The sequence below is a fragment of the Pantherophis guttatus genome, chromosome 6, assembly GCF_059756535.1.
Source record: "Pantherophis guttatus breed Tessera chromosome 6, ASM5975653v1, whole genome shotgun sequence".
NCBI lineage: Eukaryota > Metazoa > Chordata > Lepidosauria > Squamata > Colubridae > Pantherophis > Pantherophis guttatus.
The window spans coordinates 55,629,855-55,647,573 of NC_142068.1; the positions used below are offsets into that span (position 1 = coordinate 55,629,855).

At 36.5% G+C, this 17,719-nt stretch overlaps 1 long non-coding RNA gene across 5 annotated transcripts in view; it reads right to left on the reverse strand.

The window, feature by feature from the left end:
* Positions 1-17,719, reverse strand: part of LOC117678744 (uncharacterized) — a 75,834-nt gene that overhangs the window by 1,470 nt on the left and 56,645 nt on the right. For 2 of the 5 annotated variants that reach the window (XR_004595106.3, XR_015728663.1), the window contains exons 3-6: positions 10,447-10,774; positions 9,739-9,947; positions 8,602-8,771; positions 2,763-2,971 (exon numbers count right to left, since the gene is read on the reverse strand). This is a non-coding gene — a long non-coding RNA (uncharacterized LOC117678744). Of the gene's footprint in view, positions 1-2,762; positions 2,972-7,544; positions 7,648-8,601; positions 9,948-10,446; positions 10,775-17,719 lie in introns of all 5 variants that reach the window. The other 3 variants (XR_015728664.1, XR_015728662.1, XR_004595108.3) reach the window with 3 other exon arrangements.

The following is a 17,719-nucleotide window of genomic DNA, read 5'->3' on the forward strand; positions in this document are numbered from 1 at the left end:
TTCTTCAAGGTCAAAGCTCCATGATTATAGCAGCTTTTCATTACATATCTTTCAGTAACCCTGCAGACTATAAAGTCTGAGCAGGTTATCCCTTTTCAGGCAGGATACCACAAACAATTTTGATAGTTTAACATTTGGGAAGGCTTCAGTCCAGAGAGATTCAATTAATTTTTCATATGCCCAAAACAGTTTCAAGATGTTCCTTCTCAACTTGAACCAAAAACCTCAGCTCCTATCTAGATCTCTAATATAGATATAGATCAATAAGTAGCAGATGACTTCAAAAATGTCACAGTCAGTAATTACCATCATGTGTGCTTACTAATGCAGATATATTGGAATCTCACAGAAATTGGGCCCTAGGAATTTTTCCGTGTGTGAGCTCCCATTCAGGTTACGTCGCTGTTGGGAAGCATCTTCAGAACATGGCTTTCTCCCATTTGAAATAAGTGGAGGAATTTTTAAATAAATAGTTTTTGACCCTTATGTAATCCTCCCCTATACAGCAGTATCTAGGAATATTATTATTATTTTTTAAATTGTAGGCATAGATACATTTGCCTTTTGTACTCTTTTCCTCACAGAATTTGTCTACTATTAGCAATATGTACCCTACCCACAAACAACATAACAGGAAATGCTATTCGTCTCTCCCTTCCTATCTCCAAAGAAAGTAGTGGTAAATTCACCTTGCTGGATATTCTCAAGAGGAGGTTCACTTAATTTGGATCCTTGCACTGAGCAAGGCCTTCATATTCAATAATTTTCACATTCTACAATTCTATAATTTTAATAGCCACCTTTGTGTAGTACTCCACAGATGACTGTGAAGAAAGTTTTAGAGAAAGAACCATAGATTCAGAATAAAATCACAGTTCCCAGTTTGTTAGCTTTTATTGGATAACAAATGATGTCTATGGAGATTCTCAATCATCCAGGTCATGATTGTCCCAGAGGTGCTTTTCAAAAGACAACGAGACTTTCCTAGGTTTTTTTTCCTTGAAAACATTTTGCTTCTCATCCAAGAAGCTTCTTCAGTTTTTTTCAAGTTCTTCTTTTTATCATCATGCAAATGCTGCCACTTACATATGTGCACAAGACATTGTATGTACAATACATAATCTCGACATTTACATGATGATGTTACCATGGGCATATAATCAGTCTGACATTATCACAGTTTGCAGTGGATATCTCTGCTGATAGGCAATTATAAATATATGTAGACCTTTACTTTCCTACCGTGTTTGTGTTTTAGAAGAAATCAAGGCAGTGAAAAAAATATATTTTGTAACACAATCTAGTATATGCACTTGTTCCAGTTTGCAGTATATAGTTCTTTTCAGGTTGTTTTTTGTCAGGGAGATGAATCATGACATGGAGAAGATGACAGAAGAAATACTGCAGAGTTCTTGTTTATCCTCTTCAATGTCCTGTCACAATTATACCAAAAGGCACCAGAACATGTATTTGCTCTGTTTGTACTTCTCAGTTGCTTCAACCCCTGGAGATACCTAACAGTAACAGGCACCATATTGGGATGATTGAATGATTCTGTCTGGAAATCATCTGGCTTTGGACTTGGAAGGATACATTGAGTACAGTTCTGAGAATCTACTTAAAACTTCAGATGGAAGGGTGGTATAATGACACATCCAACCTTCCCAAATATGAAAGCTTTTTGTTTCTGAAAAGCACAATTCCTTAGTCTGGAAAGCCCCCCTCTCTCATCTACAAACAAACAAGTAAACATACATTTGATTTAATTCCTTCTCATTTTTCATGCCTTGCATCATTCCATTCTTTTAGCACCTAAGTTTGCAGCTAAAACAAGGAGAAAAACCTCTGCAAGATTTATATATTTTCATTTATCCTAATATGTGTTCTTGTATAATGCAATATAATATACACTTATTCTCATGTATGCACTCTGCAATCCATTTTTTACTAAACCAATGTATTTTGTGTACATTTTTCATCCACATATTACCATTATGCTTTACTCATATTTACAATAACAGTCTAGTTCACAGAATTTGGAAAGGCACAGATTTTAGTGAATTGTGTGTGTGCGTGCATATGTGTGCATTTGTGTATATATGCATACATATGTAGAGAAAGCATCCTGAACATGCAGTCCAGTTAACACACATTTGGGAAATGAAAATTGGAATCTAAGCACTAAAATATGAAGCAAATATATTTAGCAGACTCACCATTTGAGTTGGAGTTTAGCAGCTCAAGGAAACAGTTATTGACAGACAATCTTAGTGAAATTATGTCATGAAAATTTGAATGCAAGCAACTGAACAAGTTATATGTGTGTGTGTTTTGCATGTGTATTTCTTTAGTTTTCCTTTACTTTCTGATTTTATCACATTTTTCGGATAAAGAAAAAATGATCTGCTTCCATGCCCACATCTCATTTTTTTTCCTAATTCAGAAGTTTAATATTCATATATTGACCTGAACTTTAAACTAGTGTAGGCAAATTATATCAGAGAAGAATGTACCTTTGATGAAAATCAATTACTCTTTTCAGAAATATTTTCAGTAAAATAATCTCTCCCTCATGAAAACAAGTGAGAAAAAGTTTGGACTTTAGTGTCCATTTTAAGAAAAGCTTAACAAATGGGGAAAGCACTGGATGATGAATAATAAAATCTTTGTTGTAAAGAGCTCTTACATTGGGACCTGATAGATGTAATGGACACATGGATTGGGAAACCAAGAACGCCAATGCTTTAAAAATAAACACCCACCTGTTTTAGATTCGGAGACTGATGGTTTTGAGAAGATCAAGCAACACAGCACTGTGTTCTCCTCCTCAGATCTTTGTGAGGTAAAGCTCTGTATCTTATATCTACTGAAATTCATTCAGCACACAGCCAGGACAAGGTTTTCTATAGTGTGGCACCAAATTTTGTATGAGGCCAGGCCTATAATATCACTGTTGTTTTTTCAGATGAATCTAAAAAAAAAAAAAAAAACAGGGACAAGTACAGTGCTCATTTTTGTAGTTGGCAAGAGGTTCAAAACACTTCCATATCTTTTCCATATAGTTCACACTGACCACAACTCTTTCCTAACAGAAAGCAGCTGAAAGGGTCCTGGCTGATATCAAGATCAAGACAGGGGATACATTCTGTCACCCAATCACCACTGTGCCATCTTCCTGCCTTACAAAAATATCACTTGCTACTATATAAATCATTTTACAGTTTCAATACTGAAATTGTAGTTTGCAAGAAGAATTTGGTGCATTGCTGATGTTCTTTGACTTATCACGTATACATTATCTTGTTGTAACTGTGTTTTCTTGTTTTATTCATCTAGTGCTTGTATTATTTTGTTTCCTAGCGAAATTCTTAACAAGAAATGTAAGCTGAGAATTGGCAACTGATTAGAGCAGGGGTGTCAAACTCAAGGCCCGGGAGTTGGATTCAGCCCATGCGGTTTCCAGGGTGGCTCATGGGACTGCCCTGGAAACAGCAAAGGACTGTCCCGTGGTGCTTCTGCCAGCAAAAACAGAGCTCGGGCGGGCCCGAGCTCCGTTTTTGCTGGCAGGAGGCTGTGGCAGCCAAAAATGGAGTTCGGGAGCTTGTTTTTGCTGGCAGAGCACACGGGCCACCATAGGCGCCCCCAACAGGAGTAAGGTTGAGTGGGCCATGCCCTCCTGCCCCCTGAAGTCAAATACAACCCTGATGCGGTCCTCAATGAAATCAAGTTTGACACCCCTGGATTAGAGATTTTTTTTTTCCAAGTTATTAATCAAGAGCCAGTTTGGTGTAGCAGTTAAATCATCATGCTAAAATCGACAGGCCATGAGTTCTAGTCCTGCCTTATGCATTAAGCCAGCTGGGTGACCTTCAGTCAGTGTTTCTCTCAGTCTTAGGAAGGAGGCAATGGCAAACCACTTGTGAAAAAACCTTGCCAAGGAAACAGCAGGGACTGTCCACAGAGTCTCCAAGAATCAGAGAAAAAAAGAGTGGTAGAAAAAGGTTAGTACATTTGCAGACCAACAAACTTTCAAACTAGATGCCTTTTTTTTAAAGATATAAAAGGATTTTTTAAAAAGCCAGAATCTAATAAATGAAAGCTATTATTTGCCAGAATAAAATTCCATCTGCAATATTTTAGTTTTCATTCATCTCTTTGGTCTTCTGTGGATTAATTAACTGATTATTTTTATTTTCTGCCAATTAAACTATTGCAGTCTTGCAGTTCTGCTGGAAGATAGTTTGACCTTCAACTGAGTAAAAATTTAATCTGCTATTTAAATAGTAAAAATATAATAATAAGCAGAATCTGCCAGTGCAGTTGAAACAATCCTCTAGTTTTTAAAATGTTTTTCTACTATAAAAGTTAATGCAAACCAGTCAAGCTGATAAAATCTGGAATTATCATCGTAAATAGAAAGAATGTTTGGTGGGAGGGCTTTGTGGTAAAGAGTAGAATTTAAATTCTAGGGGTTTTCTATTTGACTTATCAACTTGTTGTTCACAACTACTATGGAATGGCTAGGAAAAAATATTTTTGAAGGGAGCAGAATACAGCCTATTAAATTTAGATCAAAAAGAAATATCCACAGAGCAATAGTAGAAAAAAGGGAAATCTAGTAATAGAAAGACCTAGTCAGCGTGCTTTAGTTTAACAAACATCCTTCTTGCTTTTTTGCAGCTGAATGTAGTAGAGCAGAGGCAGAAAGGAAAGGAAAGATCAAAGCTAAATCTAATAGTACAGAAGAATAAAAGTGAGAGGGAGTGATGTGAATAAGACTGATCCCAGTAGGTATTTGGTAAAAGACACCAAATGTGTCAAAGAATTTTTTAAAAAGGGAAAACATGTTACATATGGAGAAAAATACAGCTTTTGGTATTACCTTTGCACCATCCCAATTTTATTAAAAGATTATGTGGATGGAGAGAAAAAAAAGAATGGACATGAAGTTAATATTACGATAATTCCATTAATGGTTGAACTTCATTAAGGGATTTAGATTACAATTTGAAGTGCTCTGCCAACCATTAGACTTTTTTTTTTTACAAAAAACTTTTTTTCAAAGCAAAAGACGGCAGAATCACAAAGAAGCTCATTAGCTTTAAAAAATGAGAGCTAAGGCATAATGATCAGTGCAGACTTTTTTTTCTACAAAAAGAATTTGAGACAACAGAGCAAAAGGGAAAATGGGGGGATGTATATGACCACTTTAGTCTTGGCAAATTTATGATGAAAGTCCCCCACCAGTGTTATTAATAATAGAACAGGTGGCCTTCTATGCAGGCATTAGATATCATTATACTATTTAGTTCAAATGGAAGAACTAGCTAAAATAATATAAAGATAAAATTAAAAGACAAATTAAAAATGGCTGAACACTTATGGGATTTTGGCAATCGCTGAGATCTCATATGACTTCCTGTAATTTTGCAAGATTTCACAGCATATGTTATTTATTTATTTATGTGTTTAACTTTCATGGGCATTACTTAGAGGGGGAACAGAGGCTCTGTTTGCAACAGATAATGGACCTGTGCAGAATTTTGTTGCAGCAACTGATTTGACAAAGCTTTGGCAGTTTGAATTGTCAAATCAGATCAGTTGGTCCAATCAATTTGGATAATGGAAAAATTCACGATCCATGTATAAAAAACTGATATTTTGAATCAAATTGGAACAACACTGCTTCTATTAGGAGCATTCAAAAAAGAGAGTTCCTTTCCTACAGCAAAGGATTTAAGCTCCGCAACAAGCAGTTGGGGCACCGTGAGAATTCTGAGAATTTGTGGAAGATATCAAAAAAAAAAAAAAAAAAAAAGCAGGTCCACTAGCATGACAGAAATCTGTTTTTGCAAATTAAATTTTACCCATAGTCTTGGCTCCATACTAAATTAGTTCCATATGATCGTGATGATATACAGATTGTCCTCAGGGTATGATGCAGTTGGGACTGGAACTTTAGTCATTAAGCAATGCAGTTTTTAAGTTACTTGGCCTGGTTTTATGACCCTTTTTGCTGTGGTCATTAAGTGAATCTGGTTTTTACCATTGACTTTGCTTTTCAGAAGGCCCCTGGGAAGATCACAAATGGTGATCACGTAATTTTACGATGTTGCAGCTGTTATAAATACACATTGGTTGCCAAGCTCCCAAATTTTGATCCCTTGATCTTGGGGACATTATGATGATTGTAAGTGTGAGGACTAATCGTAAGTCACTTTTTAAAATTGCTGTTATAACTTTGTACAATTGTTAAACTGTCATAAGTTGAGAACTATCTGTAATGATTTGTCTACTTGATTTCAATGCTCCTTAAATAAGGCAATAGATACAATCTTGAACTAGGAAATAAATTCTAGTGGATTGCATAGACCAGAGAAATTAAGCTGTTATTTAATCAACATCCAATCTGTAATATTTTCAATCTTACTCATCCTCCCATAATTACATTTTATTTTACTTTGTTAGTAGATACACCAAATGCTAATCAAAGCAGTAAATATAAATACAAATTAAACAAAAATAATACACTAAAAGAAAAGAGCCAACTAAATTCAGATTTAAAGAACAGCCTTTCTGAAACCATATCAGATGAACCTCAGCAATGGCAACTCACATATTTCTTTATTAATTTACCCAATGATGTTGAAATAAGTGCAGCCATCTTTCCCTATATTAGAACCACAATAAATTTTCTGTTTCAACTTCCTGCTGATTTGCTGAGGGGAAGATCATTGGGGATCAATTAATCTGAAAAGGAAAATCCGCTTAGTTATTTTCCAAAAGACTTGCTGAGTGGGCTAAGTGGAGCTATTCAGGGTGGAAGAAATGGAGAAGAGGGAAAGAAAATGTAATAGTTATACTTTTTCCCAAGCAAAGACTGGACAGAGAAACTTTGTAAATAACACTCTAATACCTAAGAAGCTTTTGAAGGCTGTTCTTTCAACAGAGTACTGCATAAAGAGACAAGAATCTTGTGATAAAATATATATTTTACAATAATTTCCCCTTTTGGGGATGCATTAGTCAGCAGTACTAGATAAAGATGGATGAAACAGAGTTATAATTTGTGGTTCAACAACTCCTGTCATAAGTAAAACCTCTGCTGTAATTATATTATCTCATGTTTTCAACCTCATGAGTTCTGTTCTCACCTTGTTCCTTCTAGTTTTCTTAAAGAACCACAGAACCTGGTTTTTGTCTTAATTCCTGGGAGTGGGGGGTCCCAGGTTGGGAAAAACTGACCTGACCATCATGGCCTACCTAATTTCCCCCTGTTTTTGCAATATATGCTTTGGCTCTGATCAGTATCTCTTTGCTTGCTTTCTTACACCTAAGAATGCAATATACCTAATTATACTGCCTCTGTTCTCTATAATTTATGTTTCCTCAAGAGCCCATTTCTCATTTTGTGTGATATTCTCCCTTCTGTCTCTCACACCCTTTTATGCTGCTGTTGTGTATGGTCTCATTAGGTTATCGGTGTAATTTGGATTGGAGGCTCCTTAGAGTAGAAACCTTGTGTTTGGCCTAATAGATAATACCTCATCATGCTGTTAGATGTGTCTTCTGGGACTGTATTAAACAGGAGTGGCAGATTATTAAGGAGAAGCATCTGGCAGTTTGTGACACCTGGGGTCTGTTTTGCTGCAGCATCAACAAAGTATAATAAAGTATTATTCATCAGATATACATTCTAATGTAGCACTGGATGTACCATCAACATTTGAAGCTTCAGTCAGACAACTATGCAACCAGTGAATACTGGTGTCGGGAGGTGCTCTGGGGCAGGGATGGGTTCTACTCACCTTTATTACCAGTTCGCAACGGGAGCGCATGCACGCGCTTGCTTCACTCGCAGGAGTGCGTGCACTTCTGCGCATGCGCAGATTGTTGATTATGACGACTGGGCGGGTGGGTGGAGCCTCCCGCCACTTTTACTACTGGTTCTTAAGAACCAGACAGAACCGGGAGCAACCCACCACTGCTCTAGAGCAATAAGGACTAATGTTGACCTCTCTATTTTTATAATCAAAGAACACTTTGGGTAGCAGAATCACTTTCTTGCATTTTACCAGCATGAAATGTGAAGGGTCTACATAAGTATGATACCTACCTATGTAGACCCTATGTAAGCATATGTAAGCACCTATGTAAACATAGATACTCCATCATGCTATTGGTAGTATGGAATTTAGGTAAGTTCTCCCTTATTTGGAGATGCTCAGAGAGACTTGGAGCCTTTTCCCAATTCTAAAGTTTGGACAGTTTGTTGCCAAGGAAGAACAACTGTGTGACTGCTGGAAGTGTAACCGAAATCCTATGTAACCGTATCTCCCCAAGCATTCTTTCAGCACTTTAGAGAGGTCATGTGAACCTCTCTGCAGTAGTAGAGTCTCAGCATAGGAAGCGTGGGTTCCACTTGTATATATCTACCATCCAGATTAATGCTACGCAGAAAACATTCTTCTGTGTTTTTTTCCTAACAGTTGTCACTGAACTTGATGAAAGATAATAATGTCCTTTCAAAATTTCTTTCAAGACAGGATGATTCCGGTCAAATTTTTATAGGACAATGAGCAATGTTTTTGTCTTACTTACATTCAAGGTGATGGAAGAATATGTGTGTTTGCTCTTGTGTTATCATTTTGCCAGCAGTTTGTAGCCTCCCTTGTTTCCCACACTTAAATCCCAAGGAAACTGATAATGATGACTCCCCTATTAAGTTTTTTCACAACGGGTAGTGTGGTCAGCCAGGGAGTTTTAGATAGCTGGAAATACATGTTACAGAAAAACAATAAAACTAGCAGGTTGCAATCTCTAATAGTAAGTTGGAAACAATGTCAAGGGAAGTTCTAAAGACATTCTCAGCAGCCTGAGAATAAGGTAGAAAATTAGAAATTCCTTTAGGAGGGGGAAAAAACTTTGAGAAACTTCAAATTACATTCCAGCATAGTATTAGTACAAATACTTGATTTATTGCTCAGAAGTTTGCATTTATTTTTCCTACTTCCTTCCTACAAACAGATGGTGCCAATTGATTTGGGGGCAATGCTTTACATATTAAAAATGAGAAACTTTATAATTACAATGATATTGCTGTGAATTGTTGCAATTATTTTTTTCCCCATCCAATGTAATAATTCTTCATTTACTTGTGTTATGTGCTCAAAAAATATAGAACCAAAAGATGCCAACATATAGCGAGGCAATATGTTACTAAATTAGGCATTCTAAGCTGAAAACCTTACCTAAACCTTTTTTTACCGTTCTTGCAGGGAATGTGGTGGTGACATAACAACATGAAAGCATAAGATGGCTTTTTCTATTCAAGATTTTTTTTTAAAAAAAAATTTTTTTGAGAGGTTTAGGGAGACTTTTTGAAAGTAAAAAAGTTATGCTTGTTCCTATTAGAGGCTTAATGCAGTTTTTCTAGTTTGTCTTCTCTTTTTTTTAAAAAAAAAATCCACACACACACACACACACACACACACACTGGATATTTACAATGGAGTTTTAAACCAGATACTGGCAGTATAACATTTAGGGTTTCTGGGCTTGGAAGGGAAAAAAAGGCTACATATTATCCACAGGCTGCAAGTTGCCAATCCCCTCTAGCACTCCACATTTCAGGGGCCCATGACTTTACCTCTCCCCTCCCACAAACACAAGGAGGAGAACTACCATAACTCGGGTGCCTCTCATTCCCAACCCTCCAAAGCCAGTCCAGAAGGATACTATGGTCGTAATATCAAAGTCCACTGAGAGGTCCAGGAGCCCAGAATGATTGCATCACCTCCATATCAAGCTCTCCAAAGGTCATCAACAAATGAGATCAATGCTGTTCCAGCGTTTTGCCCAGGCCTGAACCCAGATTGCAGAGGGTCGAGATAGTCCACTTAATTCAGGGCTGTAGCTGTGTGCCAATCACTTTCTCTTCAACTTTCCTAAACAGAAAAAATTGAAGACTGGGTAAAAGCTGCCTAATACAAGAGGATGGCCTTTTGAGAAGTTGTAAAGCATCACCTCCTTCAGGGCAGGCTGTACCACTCTCTCCACAAAGAAACATTAATCACCACTTGTACCCAACCACCTCCGACCTCCCAGGAAGCCTTAACCAACCAGGAGGGGCATAGGTAGCCACACTCACAGTCCCAAGGACCCCATCCACTTCCTCAAGAGAAACTGACTCAAACTCTTCCTGGAGAACAAGGCTCAGACATGTCTCTGTCATTTCCAAATTATTTGTCCAGCCAGAATCCAACTCCGAGCAAAGTGGACTGACTTTATCTGACAGATACCAAGAGCATTTTTCACAGTGAACCTGCAAGGACTACACTTTTTAAAAAAGCCTAGTTGGCTATCTACTGATGCAATAAGAGCAACAATGTAATTATTCTTCACCGACCTTATGATCACCAGATAAGTCCTAATATAGGCTCTTACCTCTTCTTGATCAGCCTCACTCCTTGTCTTCCTCCAGTAGCACTGTAGGCATCTCGTACGTTGCTTCATCTCTCTGAATCATTCAGTAAACCATGGAGCTCTATGAGATCCACACAGAGAGAAAGTCTTCACAGTTTGGTCCATGGCTCCCGCCACCTGCTCATTCTAAGCTGTATCAAGAAGCTCAGCTGAACCATGTAATAGAGTTTTTGGGAAAACTCCAAGCTCCCTCTGAAACCACCCCTGGTCTCTCAGATGTTTGGAATGGTCAATCAAATAAAAGATGTTGGACATTTTCAACTATAGTATGTGGCCACCTGGAGGGTATCTGGTTGGGGGAGAAGGGAAAGGGGAAAAGGAAGAAGACAGACAATTATGTTTGATAGAGTATATAACCCTTGTGGCAGAAAATCCCACTGCGGAAGCATCTGTCTTTTTGAATGCCAGGGGGAAAAACACAATCCCACTGATTATATTCATATGTTACCTGCTGTTATGACTCAGTTTGCAGAATCTGGAGCAAAGGTAAAGGACTATCAAGAGATTCATCCTGATCTAGCCATGAACTTCTATAATAGGTGTTTCTCATATATCTGATGAGTATTTGAAGCCACAATTCCATACTCAGTTGAACAGAGGTATAGCAGGAAGCCAGTGTCAGTTAGAAATAATTCTCCAGATTATTATCCAAATTTTTTAATTTCCTACAGATCCAGAACTTTCCTTTTTTAAAAAAGTGCCATTTGGTTGCAGCGCATAGTTGTTTAATCTATCACATCATTTTTGGCCGCAGGCAATGCTGCTCCCCACTTTCCTGTAAAGTATACATGATTTATTTTCCTTTGGATGACATAACTTTGGGAAACAGTGATATCTATGCAACATTTGTTTTCTTTATAAACACAGAAGCATCTGCCTCCTATGGCTAAATTTGCAGGCCGGGACTCTCTCTCCTGGTCTTTCTGAATGTAAATGAAGAGCTGAAAAAAAAAAAAAAACCCTGCATTTACCTCTTCCCTTTTACTAAAGGATTTCATATTCCAAAGGCTGGAGGAAACAGAATTTAGGGTGCAGAGAGACATTTCTGCCCTGGTAAAATACATTTGAAACATACAGTATTCCAGCTTCCTTAGACCAATTTAATAATGATTGCTAGCAGTATTACAGAAAAATCCATTGAAAAACAGTACATCTCAAATTCCCTGGTAATAGGTTTCTTTATATAGTGTTATTTTGTTGGCCAGAACTGTACTCTGCACATTGACTATACCAGCCCTGATATAAAGTTACATTACATTGGGAGAGAAAAATCATACTGCTGAATGCTTTTGGTTTTAAAAATGTTTGAGGATATATTTGCAGGACAGCAAAGATTTTGGCTAAGGTAGCTACCACACAAAGTGTATATGTACCGGTATATATAAATTTAAATATTGCCACTGATTTAGACTTGTCTGGTTTCAGAAGATTTTCCAAGACACATATTATTTCTCTTTCTATGCATCTAAAAATGAAAACAAGCAGGCATGCCCAGAAATTCAATAATCAAATAATCATAATGAGAAACAGTTTGATCAAGTAGTTAAAGTACTATACTAGAAAGCAGGAGATGGTGAGTTCAAATCCTGCTTTAGCCATGAAAGCCAGCTGGTTGCTCCCTCTTAGCTCAACCCATCTCAAAAGGTTGTTGTCGAGAAAATAAGAGGAAGGATGTTGGATATATTCGCCACCTTACGTTGTAACCTTAGGCAGGTTACAAATAATAAATAAATAATACAATATGTGAAAGGGTTGCCTAAGTAAGAGAAATAATGAAAAATTGAATTTGAGAGAATTCACTTGATTCTGCTATTTATTTGATGGATCTTCAAATAAATGCAAACTTGTTCTTTACAGATTTAAAAGAAGCTTCCAGATCTTTTTCAGTGGTCTCACACCAAGGTACGGCCAGGCCTCCTTGTCATCAGTGTAGAATACCTTTCTAGGCCTTCAGAACAGATTATTTGGGAGTAATTTCACTTGTAGCTACTTTGACTTGCAGTAGATGGCAGTGAATAAACACAAAAGGCTTACAATTGCTATGGGCTGAAAAATAAAAGAGCCAGTTTGAAATGTGGAATGCATTTGGTGTAGAATAAGCATACTTGGGTCTGACAGGATAAAAGGATGAAAAGATAGGCTAATAAAACATATGAAATTACCAAACTAGACAGCAATGACCATATGAGCAAATAAACTAAGTATGTTTTCATGACAGTGATTACAGTCATGAGGAACAATATTCAGGAAGTTAGTTCTCTCTCTTATTATTAAAGTAATGGGTAAATAGAGATCAGGTTGAAGCTAGAAACAAAATGGTAGCTTGAACTCTGCAAGATTTACCTGAGTGAACGCTTATACACATCTACTCAAAAGAATGTCCTATTTCCAACAAAGCTTGCTTTCAAACAAAAGTAGAATAAAATCATAGCCTTAATGGAGTTTGACTGATTTCTGAGAATACAGTGACAAACAGTGATTTAATTAAGTACAATAGAGCAGCTTTAGGTAGAGCTAGTCCTAGTTTTCTAATATCTCTCCAACAAGCATATATTAGGTTGTGAGCTATTATAGATCAAGATTGGATACCACTTTAATGAAACATAAATCACTTCCACAAGTGTCACCCAACCAGTTCAAACCAACCAGGATTATCATTCATGAAACACAGAATACTTGCTGAAAAGATGTAGTACCTTTTCCAATTGACCAACAGATGAGGGCAAAGAAATTTAGTTGGTACCTTACCCTCTGAAGCAGCTTACGTTCAAGAGTAGTTGGAGTTCCCTCACTCCAATGTTACGGAAAATGGAAATAAATACCTTGCTCGTATACATACCCTTGCTCACATTTTAGATCACATTTTGTGCATGTATCTAGAAGCATGCAAAACAATAACAATTCTGAATTCTACCCTCTATTTAACAGCCCCTGTGAGAAGTGACAAGAAATACACTTATATACATCAGTGGTGGGTTGCCCCTGGTTCGGACCGGTTCTATAGAACCAGTAGTAAAACCGGTGGGAGACTCTGCCCACCAACCCCGACATAATCAGAACACTTCTTCGCAAATGCAGAAGCTTCTGCGTGTGGGAAGCAAGCGGGTGTGCGCAGCCCCATTGCAAACTGGTAGTAAAGGTAAGTAGAACCCACCCCTGTTATACATGTACTTATGCAGAAGACCGACATACTGCTACGGTGGTTGAAAAAGGAGATGGGGAACTTCCCTTTAAATGACCAGTATTCTAAAATTCTGTGGGAAGAGAGTTGCCTTGAGTAAAGAAGGTGAGAGATGGAGTTAATCACAACCACATAGGTCTGCATCTGGTTCCAACCAGGCATAAAGTCCACATGTCAGAAGGCCTGTATTGCATCAAAACTAGCCTCTTGCAAAGCTTTTCTTCATTTACAGGATGCTATCGTGCACAGGTTTCCTTGGAAGAGATTCCAGCTCAGTTCCATTTTCAACTATTGCTTCTATTTTCTTTGTTTATCTACACTAAGCTTTAACTCATTTTTATAGAAAATCAGCTTCTTGCAAACATTAAAGTCACGGTAGGATATATCTACAGGAGGCATTATTTTCTACCAGCAGTGATAGTCTGCTAGGCAAATAACTTAGATATCTGATAGATAACACATTTTTTTTCAGTTAGTGCATATCCCTAGAACCAACAAATGTTAACTGTTAATAAATGTTTTTGGCCAAGGCTACTATATTATTGTTTATCGCACCGTAAAAAGAATTGAATCAAGTACATTTTTTCTCATAAGACAAATACAGGTAAATTTCCCTTAGCACTTTTTTTTTATCATCCTAACCCTAAATCTCTCAAGATCTTACTTGTATTATCTAATGTTGCTATAGGGGAAGATAGAACTTTTGCCTACCCTTCAACCCCAAATCCCGACATCACAGGGAGAGGAAGTTTTGCTGTCAATAATTATCTTGAAAGACCCATGGAAGATTATTTCAATAGATCAGTGGTTCTCAACCTGTGGTCTGTGGATCCCTAGGGGGGATCCACGATGTCATCACAGGGGGTCCATGAAGGCTTGAAGAAATGTTATGATTTAAATCTTAAATTAAGTCTTGGTGGTCCATGGCCATGGTCTCTGGCCACAAAAGGTATTTAAAGGCGTCTGTGGTGAAGAAAAGCTTGAGAACCACTGCAATAGATGATTACTGTGGTGAGATTACTATATGCACAAAGTTGGAAAGGTTCAGCATTACCCACCATGGAAGAATGCTTGGTGAAATGGTGAAACTTGGTGAAGATGCTGAGATGCTTGGTGAAACTTGCTGAGATGGACAAATTGAGCTTTTTGATCGGAGAAAAGGATAATATGTACATTTAATGGTGACTGGAAAACACTTTGTGGACTTGTGTAAAAAATAAAAGAAGAATTTGTGATTTATGATTTTGAGAATTAGGCAACATAGATTATAGAAAAGGGAAAGGACATAATGTAACTTTAGAGTGAGGAATTTGATTAGAATGTTGTTTAATTATATATTCATTCTTTTATTTTCTTTCCCTTTTTCTACATCCTTTATCTTTGTGTCATCTTTAACTTTCCTGTCTTTTTATTTTTCACATTTACTTTACTACTATATGTTTTCTTTGCATGTATTTTATTATGTACATAAAATATTTTACTAGACATTATTCTTAAAAAAAGAATTTGAAAGATTTGCATTTCAGCTTTGAAAATTTGAATGGACCATGATCTGAGAATACTTAAATGTTATGAACCTTAAAATTTGAAAGTTTGAAATTCTTGAAACAAGCAGGGGGAAAGAACATGATTGTTGAAGTAGAGGAAGGAGGAAGATAGGGAGAATGTATATCAACATTAAATTAATGAACTAGTAGTAATTGATATTGCAATGGATAGCATAGCAGTAGTGGAATAAAGAGAGGAAGTTGTTCTCCTAAATTCTCCTTATGGCTTACTTTTACAAATATATAAGAACAAGTAACTCTTAAGACATTTAGGGTTTTAGACAGTTGAATGAACACTTTTTATTATTCCCACAACCAAATATGGGAATCAATATTTTGAAGTTATATAATCATTTGGGCCAATGAAATCCTTGGCACAGTCTTCAAATGCAAACTGCTATAGACTACATTGAAACGATCCACAATAGAAGTTTTAACTTCACCAATGTGATTATCAGCTTCATATGACGATGCTCATATAAAGCTGACTTAAATTCAAGCAGACCCTTGTTCAGCTGGATCCTGCCAAATTCAGCCTAAATATCTAGCTCTGTGCAACCAGCCATAATAATACCAGTTTAGTTTATACAGTCTCCTCAGTTCAAACTAATATAACTATGCTATGTCTGTCTGTCTGTCTATTTGTCTGTCTGTCTGTCTATCTATATCTATCTATCTATCTATCTATCTATCTATCTATCTATCTATCTATCTATCTATCTCTATCTGTTTCAGTGAAATATTACTGTTGTTTCAAATTAAGAAAAACCCTTTAACTGATTACAGTATAACTATATTTTCTCAAGAAATTGGAATGTGTTATTTTTTATTTGTTACCGTAGTATTTCTTGGAAATCTAAATGTTTTAAGTGTCATACAAAATTCAGAAATAATATAAAAATAATAAAGATAAATATGAAAAATGTAGTCCAACCTAGTAGTTCATTCTTGCTACATAAGCAATATTAAAAGAAAAAAAAATGTAATACAGACTAAGCATAGCTAGGCAACACTGAAATTAAAATTGCTGTCCATACTATTGTGACTACAACAAATTACTAAAAGATTAGAAAGATAGAAAGATCTTAAGAGAGTCAATGAAGCAAAATGCAGATCCTGACTTTCTTAGGTTATTTAAAAAAACTTTGGAACAAAGAACCTATTTTTTGTTTCATGGTTATATATTCTAAATGTACCCAGCAGGGATCCCATTTCTAGTGAAGAGATTCCTTCTTTGCAAGGGAAAACAATATAGATCTAGATAATGTTAACAAGTCAACAAATATGTAGTCGTTGTCGTCATCATCATCATCATCATCATCATCATCATCATCATCATCATCATTTTAACCATTGTCTATCCACTGTAGGATGAAGGCCTCTTCTGCATGTTTCCAACCAATATGGTTCTGAGCATTCTTTTGCCAATTGGGCCAATAATACTTGCTGATGTCATTGATCTAACTTGTTTTAAGTCTCTTTCACAGATGCTTTTTATTAAGTGGAATCTATTCTATGACTGCCTTGGTCCACCTGCCATCAGTTCTTCTTGCTATGTGATCAACCCATTTCCATTGCAATTCTTTTACTCTCTTGATGATATCGTATATTTTCATGTGTTTTTAATCCATTGTCTTGTAATTGCTGAGCATGTACAAGCATATAAAGCTTATCACTGATTCATCACAACCTTTTTAAATTTAATACTAATGAGATGTATGGGTGCCGTGACTTGCAAAAGTCTTATTGGCCACATGGGCTGAAAAATCTGGAATTTACAGTCCAAGTGCATTTTTAAAAAGGCCAGGGAATACTTATTAATCATTTGTTTCATGATTCATCTAGTCTGAACATGTTTTTTTTTAGCAGGATTCTGCCAAAACGTAACCCACTACCAATGTTATAGCTCAACAGAAGGCAGTTTGGTCATCTCTGTGAGCTTATTTTTATCTTTTCAATTTTATCTTGACAAATTTTGGGTATACAGTTCATCCGAATAGTGCCAAAAGGCACAAACACTAATTTTCCTTCTGTTTTAGGACTAGATTCTATATGGGCAAATAGATTTGGCAGATGCAAAAACAACAAGAAATGTAATAACATTAGAACAGCTAGGTCAATTTATATTGGCTGAAAACTGAGTTCCCTGCTTCCAGATAGTCTTTAATGATAATATTTTAGTTATATCTATGAGAACAGAAGATTCTACAGATCCTAGGCATACTTTGTAGATATAAACAATAATAGACTCGGAGTTTTCTTGCCTTGTAGAAACACACCATTTATATTTTTCTGCTTAATGAGCAAGAGAAGGATTGCCAACATGTAATTATACAAAATATATACCATGCTGATTAGGGATTCTTGTTCTTTAATGTTCAAAAGAAGCTTTTAAATTCATCTTATATCTTCTCTCTTCCTTTCTAATGAGATATGCCTTATCTGGCTCAGGGCATGAAAAAAGATACAATTAGTTTGAGGAATTAGCTATAGTGTCATCAGTAAA